The sequence below is a fragment of the Sinocyclocheilus grahami genome, unplaced genomic scaffold (assembly GCF_001515645.1).
Source record: "Sinocyclocheilus grahami isolate Dianchi unplaced genomic scaffold, SAMN03320097.WGS_v1.1 scaffold382.1, whole genome shotgun sequence".
Lineage (NCBI taxonomy): Eukaryota > Metazoa > Chordata > Actinopteri > Cypriniformes > Cyprinidae > Sinocyclocheilus > Sinocyclocheilus grahami.
In genome coordinates, this window is record NW_015505561.1 from 918,564 (window position 1) to 942,412 (window position 23,849).

A 23,849-nucleotide genomic window follows, 5' to 3' on the forward strand; every position below is an offset into this window, starting at 1 on the left:
CGCTAACTCCTGATTTCTTTCATACATCATAACACAAAAAACAAGAAAAGAAGCCTCCCTCCCTCTCTCTCGTTTGGCTCTCTTGTGTAAGTATATTGAGAAGGTCAAGACTGTGTGTCTATTTTAGTTCTTATCTTTGTCAATGACCTCCTTCCACCCAAGCAGAGATCCAGTCCCCGATGTCTGACAGACTGACTCAATCTCCCTCCCTCTCGTCGGTCTTTCTTCCTCTCTTGTCACCTCAATCATCTCTTTTATTCCCCTTATCCATTTTCCCACTCCTCCTCTCACTCTTAGGCGTAATTAAAGTTTGACTGCAGGAATACAGAGTAGGGATTGGTCGGGAGGATTACAGGAATTGTAATCAAAGGACATGGTATTTTGTGCAATGCATTATTAATGGAATTAAATGCAATAAATATTTGTCGAGGAAATAATTTGGGATAATTTAAGGGTGCGTTCTTTCATTCCGTTTCTCATTTTAATTAATTGTTGATCTATAATAGACGTGCAGATTGGCACATCGTGACACGAGTGCCATGTTTTTAAGAAGAAAAAATGCATCCTGCATCTATTCTGTTCATTTTTAATTGCGTAAATGTTTTATTACATTTTCATATGATTAATCACACTGAATTAGCATATTTAATTGACAGTTTAGTGGTGTCTCGCACATGTGAAAGTTTTATTTTTTATTATTTTATTTAATTCCGCTGGCAAGCAGATAAAGCAGTTGAAAATGGATCGAGAAAAGCAATTAGCCATGTGTGTATATATAATATTTGTATATTTTAGTTATACATTATTATATTAATATTTTTACATTTATAGTTCTTTTTTAAACGCAATGTTAATTTTTTTATATTTGAATGAGCTTTTTAAACATTACTAATTATATTAATACTTTTAAATATAATTTTTTCAGTTAATTTATTATTTTACTGTTAAATTTAATTGCATGTTTAAAGATTAAATAACTGTTAAATGTATATTTATTGGTGAAAATGAAAAGGGATTTTTATATTTTGATTAGATTTTTTTTAATGCATAATTCCTACACACTGTAAATTATTTTAACTTAAAAAAATAGAAAATAAATAATAAAATAATTATTGTATATATAATAATTGTAGAAACTATACAATTATAAATAAAAATATTGATAAAAATATTAAATTCATTTCATTTTTCATTTACGTTTTAGTTCAAGTTCAACGTAGCCTTGGCAACTAGCTAAAATATGTTTTTTGTTCATATATTTTTTCAGTAAACATTTTATTTCAATTAAGTCCTGCACAATTTTTTTCAGTGCATTTAATTAGCTAGCACTTGTAAAAGAAATGGCGTGCCAAATTTTAATGTTGAACTTTAAGAAAGTGTCTCTCATTTAGAACACAAGGCCACATCCTGCGACTAAGAAATGCGTCTGATCGTACACGACCCTAAATCAGCTTAATTGTGCAGCGTTTCCATAAGTCTGCTCGCTCGATTATGAAAACCTGTAGTTCTGCAGCTCTCTACTACAGACACGTACTTCCTCTCGCCGCGGTCCTGTCCCGACTGTCTAGTTAGCATGACAAATTCTCCTCGTTTTATTACCAAACTAGGTAAATAATATAAATGATTATAGTGCATGATAACAGAGCTCTCTATCTCTCCCCTCCTTCTGTTCCGGATATACAGTCCTAATCTGTCATTCGGAGGCGCTGCTCGCTTGTGCCTGGCTCAGCAGATATCATTGAAAAACTGTCAGTGCGAGACATGTTTATTCTCTTAGAAGCTCTTTCTTCTCTGCTTTCCTTCCCCCGAGGTGCTTTCCACCATCGTGTCATTTGTGTGTTTTTGTGTATGTGTGCACATGTCCGTTTGGTGTTGCTGAGGGCCGCTAGTGGGTGTTTAGTGGGGATGATGTAGGAGCGAGTAAACGGAGCGGTAGAGCAGGTATACAGCTTCTATCATTAGTCTGACGTAAAATGCCAAATGCTGTGTATTATGAGTTATCTTTTATTTAGTTCATCGTTTTCAGTGCTTTTTCCGTTGTGTGTGTGTGTGTGTGTGTGTGTGTGTGGGCGTTTGTATGGCCCGCTCTCTGCCTCTTTCTGACTAATTAGCTGGTAATTTGTGTGTATGTAAACGTAATCATTTACTTGTCGGCTTTATGAAGCACACCTCTCTCCTGTCTGTTTATGTGTGTGTGTGTGTGTGTGTGTGAGAGTGCTGACGGTTCCCATATCGCAGTTGAATTGGCCTTTACCAAATGTCTCACTCCTGCTGAGATCTCTGACAGGTTACTCACTTCACCATCAGTCTCCTGCTGCACTGACTAACAGCCTCAAACACCCAGCGTATTATCTGTCCCTCTGTCTGTCTGTTGTTCTGTCCTTCTGATATTTACTGGCTCTCTGCCTGTCTGCCTGTCATTCTGTCTTCTGTTCGGTCTGCCTACCTGATATTCTATGATTCTGTCTGTCTATTGTTTTTTGTTCTGTTCACGTGCCTATGCTTGCTCGTCCAGGGGGGGCCCCAAACACGATGAAGAGAGATATAATATTTTTGTTATAGGCTACTATGGGATATCTACAACAGTAAAAGAACCAAAACCCCCAGAAATCATGCTTTCTTTCTCCCGTTCTCTCTCACAGACGCACACAGTACAGACACCCACTCGCGCACACATGCGGAGACGCGAACAGAAACTTGTTGTCAGAGCTGCGGCTGCCCCGCGAATTTATAAATTAAGTAGTTTTGCATTTTTCGGTAGCGAGGTTCTTGAAGCAGTTCAACTTAAAGATTAGCTATTAGTAGACGCTGCTGCTGAATACTGCTGAGAGACGCACAGACGCAAGTATTCACATGCTCTTAATCTCTCTCTCCCTCTCTCTCTCTCTCTCTAATAACTGTGTTAGCCTGCGTATCAATGGCTCAAGCCTCTGATATTAGCTCTAAAATGACGTTTTGGAATTTGCAACGGAAGGTTTGGGATGAGGTGCGTAAAAAATGTGCTTGTTCAACACACACGAGATTTCAGGACAGAAACATGTCAAATGTCTTGAAACAAATCATCTGAACAATTGATGTGCGATTGTGACTCCAGACCGTTAAAATGATTAGAGAAATAATGCGCTCCCGAAGTGGTTATGTGGCCACGTCGCCGCGCCTATTACTGGAATGGATTTTCTCAGTTCTCAAACAAATTAAGAACTACATTCGATTTTTATTGACTGAACGGAAGCGCTTATTGCGATAGAAAACACTGTATCGGTTTCCACTGATTAAGAAATATTTTTGTTTGCTTGGGTGGTAATATTAGGCCTATTATATTAATAGTGAAGGGGGGCCCAAAAATGTGTTTTGCCTATGTCACGGAAAGAGGTAAATCCGGCCCTATATCTGTCTGTATGTCTTTCTATTGCTCTTTCATTCTGTCCGTTTGTCTTTGTCTATTTATAATTAAATTTTCTGTCGTTCTGTCATTCTGTTCTATTGTTCTAGCTGTTCTGTCTGTCTATCGTTCTTTCACTCTTATCTATTATTCTGTCGTTCTTATATGATAGATAGAATGATAGAACAGATAAGACAAAAGAACAATAGACAGATCAACAGAACAAAACAGAATGACAGATAAAAGAACAATACAATGATTATTCTATCGTTCTTTCATTCGATCTATCATTCTGTCATTATATTGTTCTATCTGTCTGTCTGTCTGTGTTCCATCGTTTTATCTATCATTCTATCGATCATTCTGTCTATGTAATTTCATTGTTCTTTCATTCTATCTTTCTATTATCCTTCCTTTGATCTGTCGTTCTCTCATTCTCTTTTGTTCTGCCTATCTACCGTTCTATCTATCATTCTGTTGTTCTTTCTTTGATCTGTTCTTTGATCTGTCTGTCGTTCTTTCATTCTGTTCTATCATTGAATCCATCATTATGTTCTTTCGTTCTATCTATCGTTCTCTTGTTCTATCTCTTGTTCTGTTGATCTGCATATCGTTCTTTCATTCTATCGTTCAGTCTATCATTTTGTTCTTTCGTTCTATCTATCGTTCTATCATTCTTTCTTTTATCTCATGTTCTCTCGTTCTATCTCTTTTGATTTGTTGATCTGACTTTCGTTCTACCCGTTGTTCTGTCTATCATTCTGTTCTTTCATTCCATCTCTATTTTATCATTCTATTGTCTATTCGTTCTATCTGTCGCTCTATCGTTCTGTTGTTCTATTATTAAAGAAATCTATCGTTCTTTCTATTGTTCTTGTCGTCTGTCTTTGTGAGGAGGGAGCGAATGCATAAAGTTCACAGAAACAAGTTATAATAATAATTATTTTTTTAATTTAAAAAAAGTAAATGTTAAAATGTAATAACATCATTGCCGTTTCCTTCTGCTTTCTAAAGGCTGGTCAGAAATCATGACAACTATTCACAACTAGAGCCGTAATTTGTTTTGTTTGTCTAAACCGTGTTAATTTATTACAATTTAAATATTTCCCAGTTTGGGTAATATTTATGTATTTTTGTCAGTACAAATGTGCTTGTACATAAAATAGAAAAGCAGATAAGTGTTTATAGGAAGGGTGTCTTTTGTAAGGGCATCAAAAAGGTTGAAAACTTCTGGTTTCATCTATTTATATGTCCAAGTAGCTTGCTAGTTTGTGGTTTGTCTGTCTGTCTAGTGGCTAATTTGTTGTCTAATCTGTCTGTCGACTTGCTGTCTGGCAGGTTTTTGTCAGATCTGTCTGTCTAGTGGTCTCATTTGCTGTGTGTCAGTGTGCTTGTCTTTCTATTCTCTCTTAGCCACAGTGTTCAGTCTCTGTGGCGTAGCTTTATTAAGTCTTTACCGGTTGAACTTGGCAGGCCGTTTGTTTCTCTCCGTGCAGGGGCAGAAGTCAGCATTTTCTGAGGCGTTTTCTGCTTTTGCCTGCGCTTAATCTGCTACATGCGGCATCTGAACATGTAATGCTAATAGCAGATGATGCTGGACCACTTTTACCACCTAATACATTTTAGAGCAGTTACAGCGCGCTCGTGAATCTCAAATCAGATATATGAGGTCTCGCCGTGTTTACTGTACAGCGTAATGCGAGACTGTCTGATAACGAGAGCTAATGGCTTGATTGATTTCCCACACGGATGGGAAGTACTACTTTGTGCGAATTCCCCTTAAACATCAATCTCGGAAACGCCGCTCTGGATAATGTCTGTAAAGCCTTTAACACGGACACTTAAATGTGTCAGAGCAGTGCTTCTCGGCGAGTTTCTCACTTTTTCACTCAAAAAAAATCTCATTAGCGGTGACATGGAGGCTGTGTCAGTTTCATTTCCTGTGCAGTCGAACCAGTGCGAATATAAAATGTGATTGGGGCGTTTGGGATTGGATTTACATTTCCATTACGGATTACAAATCTCATAATGTGCATATGGTGAGCTGGCTGATGGCATTAGCTAGTTACTAATAGAGCCGCACATGTTAAGTATTTCACACAAGCTCTCATCCATGCGTTTCAAAGCTTTTTGCCTCGACTGTGATGGATGACTGAGTCTGACTGCATTTGTTTTTCATCATAACACTGCTGCAGAAACTCGTTTTCACTGACTTAACCTGAGCTGAACGATGACGTAACCGACCGTGTTACTAGATAACCGCCTAGACGCAAACATAGTGCAGCGCAGTCTTTGTTTGTCTTAATCTTGAAAAAATCGTTTGATTTAGCATCTTTATGCTGGTTTCAGTAACTCATAAGGTATTTGTATTTCTAATGAATGAAATGCATTGCAGTCACTTCACACTTGGGATGTACAAAGAGACTTCCTTTTAAAAAATGGACTAGACAGTGGGACTCCAAACGGATCGTTTTTAGGAGGCGTTTACATAAGACAGGTTGCTGGGTTCAAAAGCAGCTGGGCATCTAAAAACGCTTGTGGTAGAATGCTTAAATACTGCAAGATGCAACAGCCAGAGTAAAAGTGCTTTAACTTGGGGTAATACATCAAAATGAATGCATTACCAAATTCTTTAGTTCTTCCTTTTTTTATTTATTTATTTTTTTGTGGTCAACTTAAGACTACAGGAGTAAGTGTTTTTTCTTCTTCTTCTTTTCTAGTTATCTGATCCAAACCGTTTATTTTTATTATTATTTTTGTTTATTTATTTGAGGTAATTTAACTTTTTTATGGTAATAGTACTTTTAGTAATATTTTAATACTTCAGTAATATTACTAAAATTTCGTTTTAATTGATTTATAATTGAGTAATTATATGTATTTATATATTTGTTCATTTTTATTACATTATTTTATAATTCATAAATACTGCTATTTTGGATTTCATTCACAAAATATTAATATGACAATTTTTCTACACAGATTACAAATAAACTCAACAGAAAGCCAAAAAGCAAATTTGTGAAGTCTAATTTAGTGATTGAAAAAAATTTTGTATTTTCTATAATAATATTTTTATTTATTTGTTTATTTATAATATTTATTTGGAAACTTAATTTGACATTTTATTTAGTTGTAATTATTTGTTTAGTTATTTAGAAATTAGTCAATGTTTTTTATTTTATTTATTTGTTTGATTATAATTTGTAGTGGTTTTCTTTCTTTTTAATTTAATTAATCTTTTCATAATTGCTGCTGTTTTTTTTTTTGTATTATGCAAAGTGTTCTACAAACTTTGGAATATTACAAATACAAAAAATAAGTATAAAACTGTTGGTCAGTCTTGACAGATTTAGTTTTAGGTGCTGCTGTAGAGCTGAATATTCAATCCCAGAATAACCTCTACTGTAAGAAAGGTAAGGTTACCAAATTGGTCTCAGCACAAAAGAAGTGTGTGTGTGAGTTTAGTGCTGTTTAAAGGGCAAGAGGGCTTGTGGCTTGGGCGCAATCATCTGAGAAAAGGGAACAGACACCATGGATTTGAGAAATGGTGACTTAACCTTCCCCTCCAGTGAGCCGAGAGTGTGTGTGCGTGTGTGTGCACGTATGTACGCTTTCAGATGGTCAAGCCTGATATGTCTTCCTTAGAGGCCTTCCTGACATTTCAGTTCACCGGCCATTCAAACTTGAGCGGCAGAACTGAAGACATTAGCAGCTGCCCACCCAGATTTCATCTAAATTTACACACATATGCTAACAATCATCTCCTGATAAGACTTCCCCTCCAGCTACAAATACAAAGTGGACAGATGTTGTGAAATTTTCATTCTATTACCTCCGCTTCTGTCTTAAACGCCCGTGTTTCCCCTCTCGCTGACACGCGTTTCGTTTTAATCATCTCTAATTCTCTTCCTCCCACAGTCTTCCTCTTCTCTTTCCTCTTCCTTCTCTTTTCTCTTTCCATCTGGCCCGAGATCATGAGGATTGAGGAAGATGTGCCATCAGAGCTAGGGGAGATTCAGGGGCCGTGGGCAGCGACAGAGGTCACGAGGGTCGCTTTAGAGCGACCGTTAAGAGTTGACAAATATGGCAGGCGGACCCTGAAGAGAATGGTGGGAGTTATTAGGTGATTCGGAGCGAATCCACACAGGAGTGGGCAATAGCAAGCGCTCAGCCATCCAAGAACACAACAGAGAAACAGAGGAGGAGGAGAAACAAAGATGGTGAAAACAATGGCAGTGTTTTCACATGCACATCCAAGATGTCTCTCAGAGGATTGTGTAAAGCCTTGCTTATCTTTGGATGTTGTTATATATGGTATGAATGCTGCTAGCGCAACAGTATGCTCATATATGTTTGAGAATACTGTATGGATTTCACACAATTTGAAGTGCTTTCTTAGGAAAACATTGCTAGTATGTTGCTCATGCAGTACGTACATGATGCTATTGTAAGTTTGGTTCATTTTAGAGTGCAGTGTTTTTTTTTCCCCCACTTGGCATCCATCCAGCCAACCAACAAACCAAGCAAGCAACCAACCAACCGTTGATTTCAACTATTTTAAATTGATTTTTAAAAACATTTTTTATTTTAATTTATTTTTTAAAATGAATTATTTGTTATATATATTTTTTATTTATTTTTACAATTGTTTTTTAAATAGTTTTAAAATAATTGCAAAATAATACATTAATTTTTTTAATGAAAAAAAAAAGTTTTTTTGTTGTATTATTTTTCTGACTGATTTGACTTAAAACAACCCAAAAGTAGGTACCTGAACTATAGCGAGGAACCAAAAAACGCAAGTAGGCACACACTGGATAACAACCAAGCAACGCCTTAGACGCTACGCAGCAACCATCTAAAACTGTCCGTGAGTTTTGTATGAGCAACAGCGCACTTGTTTTCTTTAGAAAAAGTGAAGCTTTTTTCCTACTCTTTACTCAGTACACTAACACACTAACATGCATAATGCAACATGAACATAAGCAGAAAGCAAGCCAACATACGTGGTATAACCCGGCATGAGTCAAGCAGATACATTGACTGTAATATCACTCTAAGACTTGCATTAAAAGCTAATGTTTTCTCTCAACCACATTATGTGAAAAAGCTACAGCCTTACATCCAAACAGAACACAAGGTTTACTGTAATCAACTATATAGGAATGTGCAAAACTAGTTGGTAATGAGTCTTAAAGAAGTCCTGAATTAATAGATTGGTTTTAGGTTCACCCGACCTCAGTCAATTTTCTTGAATAAAAGGTTTCAGTGATTCAGAGACAAATTCTAATTTTATTTTATATAATATATAATATATATATATATATTCATTCATTAATAAATACTGTATTGCAAATGTGTATATGCATTTATAATTTAATTAAAAAAAAATTTAATAAAAAAAAATTATACACCCTATCATTCAAAAGTTTTAGTTTTTTAAATTTATTTTAGTCAAGGATGCATTAAATTGATCAAAAGTGGCAGTAAAGACAATTATAATTGAAAATAAAATTCAAATAAATTCTATTCTTTTGAACTATTCATCAAAGACAACTGTTTTCAACATTGATAATAATCAAAATGTTTCTTGAGCCGCAAATCAGCATATTAGAATGATTTCTGAAGGATCATGTGACACTGAAGACTGGAGTAATGATGCTGAAAATACAGCTTTGCGTCACAGGAATAAATGACATCTTATTAAAATAGAAAACGGGTATTTTAAATAGTAACAATATTTCACAATACTATTTTATGTACATTTGATCAAATAAATGCAGCCTTGCTGAGCATAAATGACTTTTTTTTTTTTTCGTAAGAGTCTTCTATAGTATAAAGCTGACCAACTATAGTATAAAATGTTTCAAGACATCCATTGAGCAGCATTGTATTGGTGAGTCCGAAAATGTCGCAAGAGTAACATTTCATTGTGAGTCAGTATAGGGGTGCATGTTTAAGGTCCGGACCCGTGGACGGGCGACTGAAGTGTGTTTGGACGTGATTGTTGGGTGGTGAGAGCTTATCAACAGAACAGCAGAAGAGAGACGATAGCGGGGCTTTTAGAAGCATAGCTTGGCTTATCTGTAGTGTTTAGTGTGGCTAGTCCTCTGGGCTTTAGACACTGTCTGCTCCATCTGTCCTTGCTTTGCAAAAGCGCACGGACAAGAATGGACGCAGTCTCTCCTGTGGCTTTTCTCTTGGTCTCCCTGCTGCAGTTCTGGGCTCCTCGCATTGAGACCCATTCGCGCTGTTACCCTACGAGGGCCTCATGATTTCGCTGCAAGGCAGTGTTTATAATTTGTTCAGAGTGTGTGTGTACGGGTACAGTGAGTTTTCGGGGAAGGGGGGATTGGATGAGGAGGGGGGCTGCTTGTTCAGCCAGTGCCCAGAAAATTGCTCTTCCCCTCTCGAGCACCCCTTCGATCTGCATTGCTCTACTTTCTCGTGTGCTCCTCTCATGTGGGGCGACTCGGAGCAAACGTTGAACAGAGCCAGATTAAAAGCCTGCAGAGGAGCCGCTCATCTGCTGTGCTTTTTAAGGGCTTTGTGTTTTTTCCTGTAGCTTCTTGCCTCTGTCATCTCCCCGCTGAGTGTGACGAGGGTTTGTCAGCAACTCATTAGTTCATCTTCATTACCACCATCCCGCCTCACAGCCCTTCTCTCGTTCTTTCCTTTCTTTTGTTTGTTTGTTTTGTTCATTCATTCTGCTCTTCTTCCTCTGCTTTGTTTGTGCTTTTTTTTGTGGTTACTTCATTTTGTTAATTTGTTTGTTGGTCCTTGCCTTTGTTCACTCATTCTGTTTTATTTCTTGGTTCATCTATCATGTTGTTTGTTTAGTCATTCTTTTTATTGTTCCTTTGTACTTTGACCCTTGTTTCTTTTGTTCATTCGTTCTTTGTCTTTCACTTGTTTGCTCTTTTGTTTTTTCAATCTTTTTGTTTTTTCGCTTGCACTTTTCTCTGTTTGTGTTTGTCCTTTCTTCATTCAGTCTGTTTTTCACTTGTTTGTTATTTTTTCGTCAATCTTTTCATTTTTTTTGTTTGTTTGTACTTTTTAGTTTTTTTTACCTTTTGTTCATTCTTTGTTTGATTTTTTTTTCGGTCATTAATTTAGTTTGATCAATATTTTCATTTTCGTTCATTTGTACTTTTGTTCTCGTGTCTTTTGTTTGTCAATTCTGTCTTTCACTTGTTTGCTCTTATTTTGTTTGTTCAATCCTTATTTTTTCATTTGTTTGTCCTTTTTGTTCATTCATTCTGTCTTTCATTTGTTTGCTTATCATTTTTCAGTATTTTCGTTCATTTGTGCTTTCGCTCTTGTTTCTTTTATTCATTAATTCTGCCTTGCATTTGTTTGCTTATTTATAATTTTGTTTGTTCAATCTTTGTTTTCTTTCCTTGTTCCTTTTGTTTTCATTCTCTTTCATTTAGTTGCTCATTTGTCATTTTGTTTCTTAAATCTTTTCGTTTGTTTGTACTTTTGTTGTTGTTGTTCATTTATTCTCTTTTGTTTGCTCAATTATCATTTGTTCAGCATTTTGTTTGTTTATTTTAATCAGTTTGCTTTAGTCATTCTTTTAATTTTTCATTTGTTTGTAATTTTGTCCTATATATTCTCTTGTTTGTTCATTCTTTTTGTTTTGGCTTTTGTTCTTTTTATTATTCCCTTTAATGTTTGATTTTCGCTTGTTTTTTTAACTTTTGTATCGTTTTTGTTTCCGTTTTGTTCATTTCTCATTTATTTGTTTATCTCTCACTCTTGCTCTCTTTTGTTTGGTCGTTCGTTCTTTCATTCGCACATCTGTTATTTCATTTATTTTAGTTTGTCCTTGTTTGTTGTTTTTTTTGTTTAGTTCTTTTTTTGTTGTTGCTTGTTTAATCCTTCATTTGATCTCTTTCTTTCTTTGCCACCCACAGGCTGTTTGGTGTTTGTGACAATGTGCAAAAGAGACACCGATTAGGAGATAGACAACAGGAAGATGCAGCGGAGAGTGAGAATATGTTTAGATATGGATGCGAGGTGTGTGTGTGTGTGTTACGCGCATTCAGTGTGACGTAAGCCACGATTAGAGCTGTAACACTCCCCGATTAAACACACATTTAAATAGACACCGCCTCAGGAGAGACGGAGAGAGAGCAAAAGAGAGAGAATGTCAGAACCATCGCTTGCATAAGATATTCATACAGTCTGTTCACGCGACCCTTCTGTGCTCTCTCAACCTCTGTTTCTCACACTTTCACCTTTTAGTGCGCTTTCCCTGATCTGCCATCCTCATCTTTCTATTACTTTTCTGTCATTTTGCTCAGTCTTTCAGCTAGCATCTCCATTTCATCCAATCGGTAATTTTTCATTTTTTCCTTGCCGTTTTTCAAGTCCTCTTTCTTCTCCATTTCTTTCGCCATCTATATCTGTATTCTTAGCGCCGACATCCGTTCCCCTAATTTTCTCTCCTCTATCATTCCCTCATCTCGATCCATTCTGCCCTCTCTTCTCTTTATCGCTGCCCCCTCCCAGATTCAGCCCTGTTCTTTCGTACGCTATCTGTCATTTTGCCCGCTGCGTAAATGGTTTCCTATTTTCACATCCAACGGCCCTCTCTTCTCTTCGTTCCTCCATCGGTGTCTTGCTTATTTGTGTTCTCTGCTAGGAACTACATCTCTGTCTCGCTCTTATTTTCTCGGTGGTGTTACTCAGAGCTGCCCATACCAGGTTGAAGTGCCCTACTTGTTCTCCCCTCACTCTCTTTTTTCCTGCACCCCTCCCTGTGTTGATTTATTCACATGCAGAGAGCAGAGATAGACAGATAGAGACCCGGAGAAATGGAAGGGAGGTTTGGAAAGAAGAGGTCAGCAGAGAAGTGCAAATGACTATATCCCACATTCCACTCATGGTAAATTTGGTTTGGACGAGCAATCAGAGGGTCAAAAGATTATTTATCACCTGTGAAGTAGATTACTTCAGATTGGCATGCTTCTGCTCTGGTATTAACGTGGAGCACACTATTTCGTGAAGCATGCATGTTGGCAAGTGGTCAGAACTTGAGACACATTTAAGACTTATGTTAACAGCAAGTGTAAACAACGGGTCTCGGCTGGCCAATTATGAACACATCACCTGAGGCGGATGGTATTACCAGCAAGTGTAAACAGGGCCTGTAAGGTTTTGCTTTGCGTAAGACAGTAAGCTAGTGCAGTTTGCAGATGCATTTAATGTTATTTAAATTGATGCATATTTGAATAATTTATATAGAATGTTTTTTCTATTTAAATTTAATGTAACATTTAATAATTATTTAGAGATTTCATTATAATATTTTAGTTTGAAACATATTTATCATGCTTATTAACATGTTAATAAATATCCTTAAAATAATTTATTTAAATATAATTAAAAAATGAATGATTTATTAAAAACATTTTTATAAATTAATAGAAAAATATAGCATATATAAAATATTTCTATTCATATATTATGGTTTTTATTCAATACTTTAATTTTTCATGTTGTCATTTTTATTCTATGAATACATAGTTTTTCATATATAATTTTTTGTGCATTTAGCAGACTTTTTCTGTTTTTTTAAATATAATGAATCATTCCTTTTAAATATTAATTTTTATAATTAACATGAATATAATAATAATAATAAATGTAAAATATATAATTATAAGAATTTAGTGTATAAAAGTTTGAAATGTGTTCGATAGGACATTTTTAGCACTATATTTTAGAATTGTTATTATTCATGATATTGTGTTTTTTTTGTATTTCTGTGTTTATAGTTCTTATATTTTCATAAATATCTCTTATCCAAAGTGATATATTGCATTCAAGGTGTGAGTCCATGCTTTTTCTGTGTACCCATGAAGTTACTGATGCGTTGAGCTACAGGAATGCTATTGAAAACTACCACGTGCATAATAAAATCCTGTCCATATCCATAGATATGTAGTGTCATAGACGTAATGTGCAGCTCTAAGGTCATTCTAGCTGAAGTCTGGTGTTAGTCTGCTCGTGTTTCACGGTCAAACTGATTTCGTGACAGTGCTGAAGTACAGACGTGGCATGTTATGGTTGAATTAACAGCTTGCTGCTTTTAATAGAAGCGACTTGACGACAGCGTAGTGTGGTAATATCTGTATCCGGTGGTGGTGACCCTGAGCACACACTAGTGATGTGTTTATATGTGACACTGATGGCCAGAGACACTGGGAGTATCAACAGCGGAGGACGTGATGAGCCGGGCTTGAGCATGACAGAGCAGGCTTTGATTGGAAAGACTCGTACATGGACACACTCGCTCCCTGGAGACGGTCCAGGGCCTTCTACGTAAATGGGAACGGTTTGATGACTCCATTACGGGCCGCGGCTGCAAGACTTTATTAGGTGGGATTTGTACCCGGGGGATTCTTAGTGGAACCAGCCTTGTGCTGCATGGTCCATGTGCACACGACAGCCTGCGAGGAGTTGCCTAATTAATTAGCTCGCTGAAAAGAGCCGGAAAAGCATGGCTTTATTATTCGCCGGCGCAGTGGTGCAGTAAACCATTTATAAACGCTGAACCGCTGTCAACTTTAACTGATACAAATTTGCTTGGAGTATCTGAATTAAATGTGAATTGTGGCGTGATTGAAGATCAGCAATCGAGTGACGCACGGAAAGTCAAATAGGGCCTTTTGAGGGGTTAATGAGGCACAGGTGCTCGAAAAAAGCAGGAGGGGAAGAAGTAGAGAAGGCAAAAAAGATGCTTCGTTAAAGCAAAACAAGCTCGGGAATGACTAAAATCAGGATGAGATTCAGGAAGGATACAGATACTACAGAAAATAAGGTTTTATGATTACCATGATGCAAACATAATCCAGGCATTAAAAAACATTCAGGCGTAAAAATGGAATTGACCGTTTTTGGCAAAAATATAGCAAAAGTATGGCTGTGAAATTGCATTCAAATCATGATATGAACTAGCATCGCGAATTCATAAGTAATTTATATGGAAAATTAACAAATATGCCGAAACTCAAATATTCTTTATCCACCAAAATTAAAGTCTTAATGGATGGTCTCAAAGTAATAATAATAATTATATTAATTAAAACTATTTTATGGATCAATAGGTAAGTTTTTTTTGACAATTTTGTGATCATATTCATGACAATGAAAAAATTTTCCCTTAATTTTTATTACTATAATGTGCTCAGATGTTTATTTTATTATATAGAGCAATTTTGTACTGCAAAATATCACTGTAAATTATTAAATGCATTTTTTTAAATATCAGCTTAAAAATGATATAGTATAAATACTTTATACATTTTTTTATTTTAAGGAATCATGATCCATTTTTTTTTACATCCGAGTTTTAATTTATATAGCCTAGTAAAGTTCTGTTTTAAAGTATTTTTTTTTGGCAAAAATGCAATGTTTTATTGTAAATGTTCATTTTATTACATTAAAATACGTTTTATGAATTCAAATGATTAGACATGCTGTTTAATTACAAAAAAATGTCAAATAAAACAATTGAATCTGGACAAAAAGTGCAATGTTTTATTCTATATTATTATACTTAAATTTGATTACATTTCAAAAGATTGATCAAGTTAGATTTCTTGAATTCAAATGATCAGACATGCTGGTTAATGACAAAAATGGAATCAAACTATTAAAATCAAAAATTTTATGGCAAACAGAATTTGGGGGAGGGGAAATAGATTTTATTGGGCCTTAAGAAAACAGTCGATCAGATTGAGGAAGAGTGAGAAAGCTGGAAAAGAAAGAGGTGAGAAATGAAAGACAACTCGGGTGAGAAAGAACGAGAGCTCAATTGGTGGAGTCTCGCCGGCACTTATGCTTGAACGAGCTCGACGAGGAGAAGAGGGAAAAAAATGTGTGGGGTAACCTCATTATAAGTGTAGGAATCTAAAAACAGGAAAGAGGAGTGCGAGTCTGACAGCGAAGGTGTTTGTAAAGCCTGCTAATGAGCTGATGTGATGTGAGTTTGTGCGAGCGGAGATCAGAGCTGGTGAGAAGCAGCAGAGAGGTGATGATGAAGATTAGGGAGGCCTGGCGCTAGAGTTTCCCGCTGGAAAAAACTGCCCTGGGAGACGAATGAGACGCGGTTCCACTGTGAATTCTGCTCCACACCTGCTCGCACGCTGACACCGGATCACAAACTCGGGCCCGGATCAATGGCTCTCGGCCTCTGATCTCAGCCGGCGTCAGAGCTCCTCTCCTCCAGACTCTGGGTTCCTGACCTCGAGGTGTAATGCGGACCGCTGTGGAACCGCAACGGAGCTGCTGCGGCCCACTTTGTTTCCTGGTGGGCCGGTTTAAGTGGTTTGAAAGGAATATCAAAACCGGCCTGCGACTGCAAGATCGGTAAATCTCACGACTCGTGTGATTGCTTCTCACAGCAGATTGCTCTTAGAAGTTGTTAGTTTAGCTACGGGAACCTTAAAGGTGCCGCTGCGCGAAAATATCAGCTTGTGGTTTTCTTTGAAGGTGGAGATGTGTTTGTAACCTGTTATTGTTAACAGGAGAGCTTCTGTAAGGCATGCGGGAGCAGTCCACAATTCCTCTGTGAATCCTCCATTTTTGGAGTTTAAAGTGTGTATATGAGCTCATGAGACATTAGATGTTCTTCAAACACAAGTTCAGCACTCTCTCATAATAGTCTGTCCTGAAATGCCTGTATCATGTGTCTTGCGCTGTGATGAGGCTAAATATCTATAGCATCTGACTCGGTTGTAATCGATGGCATACTACTATAATAGTATGAGGAGAAATTTGATCGGGCCCACACAGAATTTGTGCCTGCTCTACAGTGATGTTTGTTTTGTTTTTATTTATTTGTACTATTTAATTTATATATTTACATAACCGTTAAAAAGTTTTTTTTAATGTTTTCAAAAGAAGTCTCAAATGCGCATCGAAGTTGTATTTATTTGACTAGAATTACAATAAAAACAGTAATATTGTGAAATATTACAATTTAAAATAAATATGCTTTAAAATATGATTTATTCCTGTAATGCATCATTACTCCAGTTTTCAGTGTCACATAATCCTTCTAATAATCCATTCTAATATGGTGATTTAACGCTCAAACATTTCTGATTATTATCAATGTTGAAAACAGTTGTAGAGCTTTAAATTTTTTTGGAAACCCTGTTACTTTTCAGGATTCTTTGATGAATAGAAAGATCAAACGAGCAGCGTTTATTTGAAATAGCAGTCTTTTGTAACGTTATTAATGTCTTTACTGCCACTTTTGATCAGTTTAAAGGGGTCATGAACTGCATTTTTAAAATTATTTTCTAATGTTTCCTGAGGTGCACTTATAATCTTAGCATATTTTTGGCAATCCGCCACATCCCAATTCCGTGTTTGGAAAGGAAATGACATGTACTACGGAACCCATAAAGGCAATAAATACGAGATGGGATGGAAAAAAAATTCAATACTTTGTCTCGCAGTTATATCGTTGGGTAATTATACTGTATATACATTGCCTCAGAACAGCATCAGGGAGCTGCTAATATGCAGAGCATTGAAACAGCTTTTGAATGTGCGCTCTCTTTTTACTTTCACTTTCGAGATTCGCAATCACACGGACTCTATACTACGAAGCGGCAGTACTTATCACACATTTTACAAGATTAGATGTTTGGCAGTGGTGCTCAGGATCTGCAAATCATTCGCAATCGGAGACAATAACAGCATTTAAAAGTTTTCAAAAATAGCCCCCAAAACTCCATTGTTGTCTATACGAATGACCAAACGCATAAAACGTTTTCTTTTATAGCTGAAAATGGTGTTGTGTAAACGGCTGAAATCTGAAACAAGCCATTTTAGCAAGTTGGTTTCAATAAGAGCTGTTTGTGGTCTAACAAGGAAGTTTTGAGTTCTGAAACTTAGACAATGTTTTTTTTTATAGTACGGTGACCTCTTACATTCAAAAGATCCAGGGAAATTTGATTTCTCATTTCATGACCTCATTAATGCATTATTGCTGAATAAAAGTGTTAATATTTAAAAAAAAAAAACTCGAGCCCACATTCCATCCATCCATCCAAAATGAAAAGATAATGTACATGAATATGACGCTGTGCATCTATAACAATTGTTTTCATGTGTTGAAATGCAATAATGATGTAAATGAATTAATATGGCACTCATGTGGTCATACAAACCACTGTCTCCCCTGCTCACTCATTCTTTCCACCAAGAGGGTCCGTAGGCTGAAAACAGTTGAAAAAACCCCCCAGATTTGATCTTATCCAACGACGCTTTCAGCTTTAAGTAAGAGTGTCATACTCCTGCATCATTTGACAAGTTTTACCATATTCCGATTCGTTCCACAAATCTTCACTTTTTTTCCTCAAGTCAGCACCTGAAAATGCAGAGAAATCTGCAAATTTTATCTGGGCCTACTTAGTGCAAATGAAAAATGTGGAGGTGTGGGAGGAGAGGAGGACGGGTGCACCAAAAAGAGGAAATGGCACAGAAACTTGAGTTGAATGACTTGTGTTGCACGGTTTAGTTGCTTCGACGGGCTTTGAAAATAGGAAGTAGGACACGCAAACAGTGTCCGATAACATCAGCGAGCCTCATGACTGGGCTTTTTCACCCAGTGCCTCCCGAGCAATTCTAGGCCATTTGCTTTCTGATTAGCCCCCCCGATGGATTTGCATGACCACCCAGCGCAGTCTGCAAACCAGAGCTTCCTGTAGCCAGCCAGACCAGGCTTTCCTGCCACGGCCGCCCTGCTTTCTCTTGATAGGTGAGAAATTAGCACAGCGGAGGTTGTGGTGAGCAAGCTGCCATTTGGAGATGCTGCAGACTCCTACTAGGGGATTGCCAAATCACAGAGGCCCTTTAAAGTGCAGAAGTAGGCTTTTCCTGTGAGCCCCGGTGAAGATTGATGTGCAGATTTTTGTATATTGTGTTAAAGCTCGTGTGCCGCCCAGCCCAGAGTTTTAAGTTTGAGGAAGCGTGCAGGTCTCGAAGGTTTTTTAATGCCAGCAGTCCATCTTTATTGTGACCGGTGTGTTCTGCTTTTAGTGTGACAAATGGATGTAAGCGTTATTAAATAATAATGTAGAGGCAGGAGGGAGAGCACAGGAGAGCCGTAACTGTCAAGAAAGAATTTCTGCTTGTAAGGAAATCTTTCAGCTTGTTTACGCACTTTCTGTGAACAGACGATTAATAATTTGTTGGTAGCCCGGTGTAGATGGGTTTTTATTGTATTAAATTTTAATATGTTTATTTGGGTTTAGTTATGGACTTTTGAGTGAATCATCGGTCACATTATAAGAATAGAAAATAATAAACAATAATACATTTCTAAACAGTAGAAAAGTCTATTACATATTAAAATATAATAATAATTATTTAAAAAATAAAAATGTTGTTAAAATATATATAGTTTTAATTAAAATACTATTACAAATACATAGGGCTATTTTTAGTATTAATGGGTAAATATTGTGACAACTGTGTGATCACTTTCATAACAATTAAACCATATTCCTAATAATAATAATAATAATAATAATAATTACTGTTGTTAAAATATTTTTATAAAATGTAAAAAATTAAAATTGTATTATATTGTGACAGTGTGATCAACTTTATGACAATTAAACCATCCTCGAAGTATTAAAAAGAGAACATTTATTAAAAAAATTACTTACTGTAATGTGCTCATTTATTTTTATTTTAATTCTCAGTAGTGATTCTCAATACAGTAAGAGCAGTTCTCTATTGTAAATTATGACATTATTATCATTTTAGAATAAAGTCAGTACAGTAAATATTACCATGATGTACAGTATAAATACTTCAGTTTATCTACTGTAAATACTGTTTACAGTAATGGCAATTGCGCTTAATTTGAATGAAAACAATTTCACATTTAAAAAGGCTTCATTTTCTTAAAGTGAAATATGGTTTCTTATTTCTTTTACATTCTGAGGTGAAATATCACCTGGAGATATTTTTGACAGGTTTTGTGAAATTCTCCCAGTAAACTGACCCTTTGTGGTGATCAGCGGGGTGGATAGCTTCTGAGGCTCTGCTTAACACACTCTGTTCTGCAGTTTGAGACGGGTGTTGATGAATAGATGGAGACAGTGGAAGAGGGAAAAAACAGATGGAGAAAGAGAACAGATGCCACTTTCTGAGGTAGAACAGACATCGCTTGGAGGCAAAGCAAAATAACTATTGACAGCATATGAGGAATCCAGAAAACAAGTGTGCAACAGTTGGACTCGTTCACCAGACCTTTTATGTAGCGTTTCTCTGTGGCCTCACAGAAAATATAGCACTTTTTAAAATATTTAATATGTAAAATATTCAAAGGTCCTGCTATATTGTTTTCTATAAGGACACAGAGCATTCTTTGTATTTTACAACAGTTGGACACATTCTCCAGACCTTTTAGGCATGGTTTCCTTATGGAAATAAAGACATATGGGCCATGGGAAACAACTTTAAAAAATCTGTGTGTATATAATATATACAGTGTGTGTGTGTGTATGTATGTATATATATGTATATGTATATATATGTATATGTGTGTGAGAAGTTAAAGAAATACACTAGAAAACTGCACGCTTTCAAGGAAGGTACATATAATACATGAGCAGAGTAAGATCATAAAAGAGCTGAAGTGTTTAAAATGTACAAGCACTGTTCAGCTGAATGATAAAGTTGACCCTCTTTAACTTTGTTGTTCTGCTGTTTTGTGTTCATCTGCTTCTCCCATTTGCTCTTTTTACATTGATTATCACTCTATAATACAATCAGATGCAACAATAATTTCTCAGATATTTATTATAATATATACTGATAAATTGAACATTCACTTCAGTGGTATGCTTTCAACTGATTTCCTATTGAACTGTCACCAACTTAAAGGTCCCATGGCATGAAAATTTCACTTTATGAGGTTTTTTAACATTAATATGAGTTCTCCTAGCCTGCCTATGGTCCCCCAGTGGCTAGAAATGGCGATAGGTGTAAACCGAGCCCTGGGTATCCTGCTTCGTCTTTGAGAAAATGAAAGCTCAGATGGCCCAATCTGGAATCTTCCCTTTATGTCGTCATACATGGAAAGGTTACCTCCCCTTTCTCTGCTTTGCCCGCCCAGAGAATTTGGCCCGCCCATGAGAAAATGAGCTACTACCGTGCGAGGCGAGCGCAATATGAGACATCATGGCTTGCAAACGAGCGAAGCACGGCAGTTGCCCCGCCTCTCTCCTCCTCATTAGCATTTAAAGCTACAGACACAGAAATGGCACGTCCTAAGGAAAGCTCATTGTGGGACTGGCTCGTAGTGGCTGAAATTCTGCACCAAGGCTGAATTTCGGGAAAGAGACTTCAGATACAGTACTAGGGACCACTTAGGCCTATATAAAAGCATCCAAAAAGCAGCATGTCATGGGACCTTTAAGTCATTTATTTATTATGTGTATATATCATTATTATCATTATTTTTATTATTACATTAATATAATTTCAATAATATATGTATATATAATATACACGCATATGTACATCATTTTGTGATAGATAGAGAAAATATGTGTATTAAGATAGTTTTAGGAAATGTTTTTTTTTTTAGCTTCTTTCATGCTGTTTGTGATATATATATATATATTTTTATGTCTCCTCTAAAGGCCCTGTTAGAAACCGGTCTAATTCAACTAGTCTTCGTTAAGGCCTGTCAGCTAGTTATTCAGGTGACCGACTGATTAGTTGATTTTTAATAACATGATGTTTTGCACATCCCTACTTTCTTTCATTCTCTCTCTCTCTCTCTCCTTGCGTGTTTCTCCATCTCTCGGCTGGCTCTCTCTGCTCTGTTGGCACGGAGATGAACGCTCTTGTCGCCAGATGTGACTGTGAATGAGCAGCTGTTGCTCTGTCACCCAGCTGCCTCTCTTCTCGCCGTCGCCTTGACGACAGTGACTCCTATCCCCACAACAAATGTTCCTGGAAAATGAGGGGTGTGACCGAGATTGCGGCTTTTTCCCCGCATCCTCTCGCCAGCCTCTTCTCTTGATGTGTCGACGCTCTTGTTTGCGCTGGCCTTTGATCAGATCTCCACTGTTATTTTTCAAAGCATGGAAGGCTCGACCTTTCTTCCTGGGAATCGCACATATCGGCGGGATATTGTTAAACCCAGGCAAGCTTGTTAGAGGCCAATCAGGAAGGGGACGTGCTTGCATAGAGATGTGTTTGCAATAGGGTTGCAATAGACGGCGCATAGGGCATTGCGTCGGGTCGCCAATCCTGGATCAGAGCCGCATCTGCCCCGTCTGATCAAAGTAACCGTGAGCTAATGAGCGAGAATGATCTACATACAGGCCTCTGACTCCAAAAAGCCTGAGTGTTGAATGCTAAAGGCTACGGTTCTTCAGCGTTTTGCACTGAGGTCATGGAAAGCGGGGGATTTGAGGGGTGGCGGTGCAGAGTAATCTTGGTTTAGGATGGTTAGATGTGTTGTGATTGAGGGGCATAACATCTGTGTGAGAGATGCGTGTGTGTGAAGAGGATAAGCGCCTGAAAAGCTGAATGAAGGGTTTACACACACACACATACACACACACACACACACACACACACAGATTTGTTTTTGTGAAAAGTGGGGACATCCCATAGGCGTAATGGTTTTTATACTGTACAGACCGTATATTCTAGACAGACACAGACAGACAGACACAGACAGACAGACACAGACAGACAGACAGACAGACAGACAGACAGACACACACACACACACACACACACACACACAGGGAAAGAAGGTGTGATGTGACGGCAATCTATGTTGGAGCGTGCAGGAGATGTTATTAAAAAATGTTTTTAAAAAACAAAACAAAACATTAATAAATAAATAGGCCTACCATTAGGCTACTTAATGGAAAAAAATATAATATATATTATTATCTTTATAATATAACTAGTAACTATAAATAAATAATAAATGCTGTAAACTTTATTTTTTAGAGTTATTTTTGGCATTTTGCCTTTATTACAACAGGATAGTGTAGAGCAGACAGGAAGTGAAGCGGGGGAGAGAGAGGGGGGCAGGATCGGGAAAGGTCCTCAAGCCGGGATTTGAACTCGGGACAGCTGAAACGTAATGGCGTTATATGTCGGCGCACTGCCCACTAGGCTATCGGCACAGACAAAATGTGTTTATTTTTAATATGCATTATGTAATGTGTGTATATATAATGTTAACAAATGTTTTTGTAAAATGTATACAGGGCTTTCAAAGGAAAAAAATAACAAATATTGACAAAAATAAGTTTGCAGATAATTTTCCTTATTTTCTATAATAAAAGAGAAATTTATGTAAATGTACAATTATATAATAAAATAAGCTATAGCCTAATAAAATTAAGTATAATACAATTTTACACACACACACACACACACACACACACACACACACACACACACACACACACACACTGAGTAATCGCATCCAAAATAAAAAGTTTTTGTTTACACAATATATGTCTGTGTGTGTATATTTATGTATATATAAATACTCACACATAGAATATATATTTTGAAAATATTTACATGTATATATTTATGTTCATAGAATTTATATTATGTATAAATATATTTAATATATAAAAAAAGTTTCTTAAATATGTGCATGCATGTGTGCGTATTTATATATAGATAATACATGTACACAGTACACACACATATGTAATGTGAATATTAATCGTGATTAATCTTTGACAGCACTATATATACGTATATATATATATATATAGTGCAGTTCAAATTCAGGAAGTGAACTGGAATTTAAAAGCCATTCAGTTCAATTCTAAATGGCGCATATCCATAGTAGATATCAAAAATCAAAACCAGAAGTTGCAATACATGGGGGAAAAGGCATTATGAATTCATTGACTCGTTCTCAGTGGTTCGTTCTCAGTTTTCCACCAAATGATGCACCTGTGTGATTATGGGATATCATCATCATGAAGAATACATCTTATGCTGCCTTCAGAAATCAACTAGAGGAACATATGAGGTTCCCTAAAAAGCTGAAAATATGAGAGAATTTCAAGTGTTATTTCCAGCCCTTTAAAAGTCATACAGATGAATAAAATCTTAAAAGGTCACAGGAATTTCTAGTTCTTAAGTGTTTTCTTCAGCTGATCGTTTATGAGTGCAATCTCTATAGAAATGATTTTTAAAACACCTTATTTCTTAAAAGTCACGGAAGAAACATGATGAAAATAATTCATCAGAAAGAGTGGGAACCCTGAAGGTATCTCACAGGAGCTTTGGCTTCAGACGAGCCGTTTTGTCTTCCCGTCTCCGTCTGTCATCTTTCAGAAACAGCCCAGGATGTTTTCCTCCAGAAGAAGCGTGGCCAGCTGGACCTTGACCCCTCAGGATGTTTTGTGGCTTGGCACATTTCTAT

At 36.7% G+C, this 23,849-nt stretch overlaps 1 protein-coding gene across 2 annotated transcripts in view; it reads left to right on the forward strand.

Annotated features, from left to right (window-relative positions):
* Positions 1–23,849, forward strand: part of LOC107549846 (nectin-2-like) — a 176,249-nt gene that overhangs the window by 24,146 nt on the left and 128,254 nt on the right. The window lies entirely within an intron of this gene.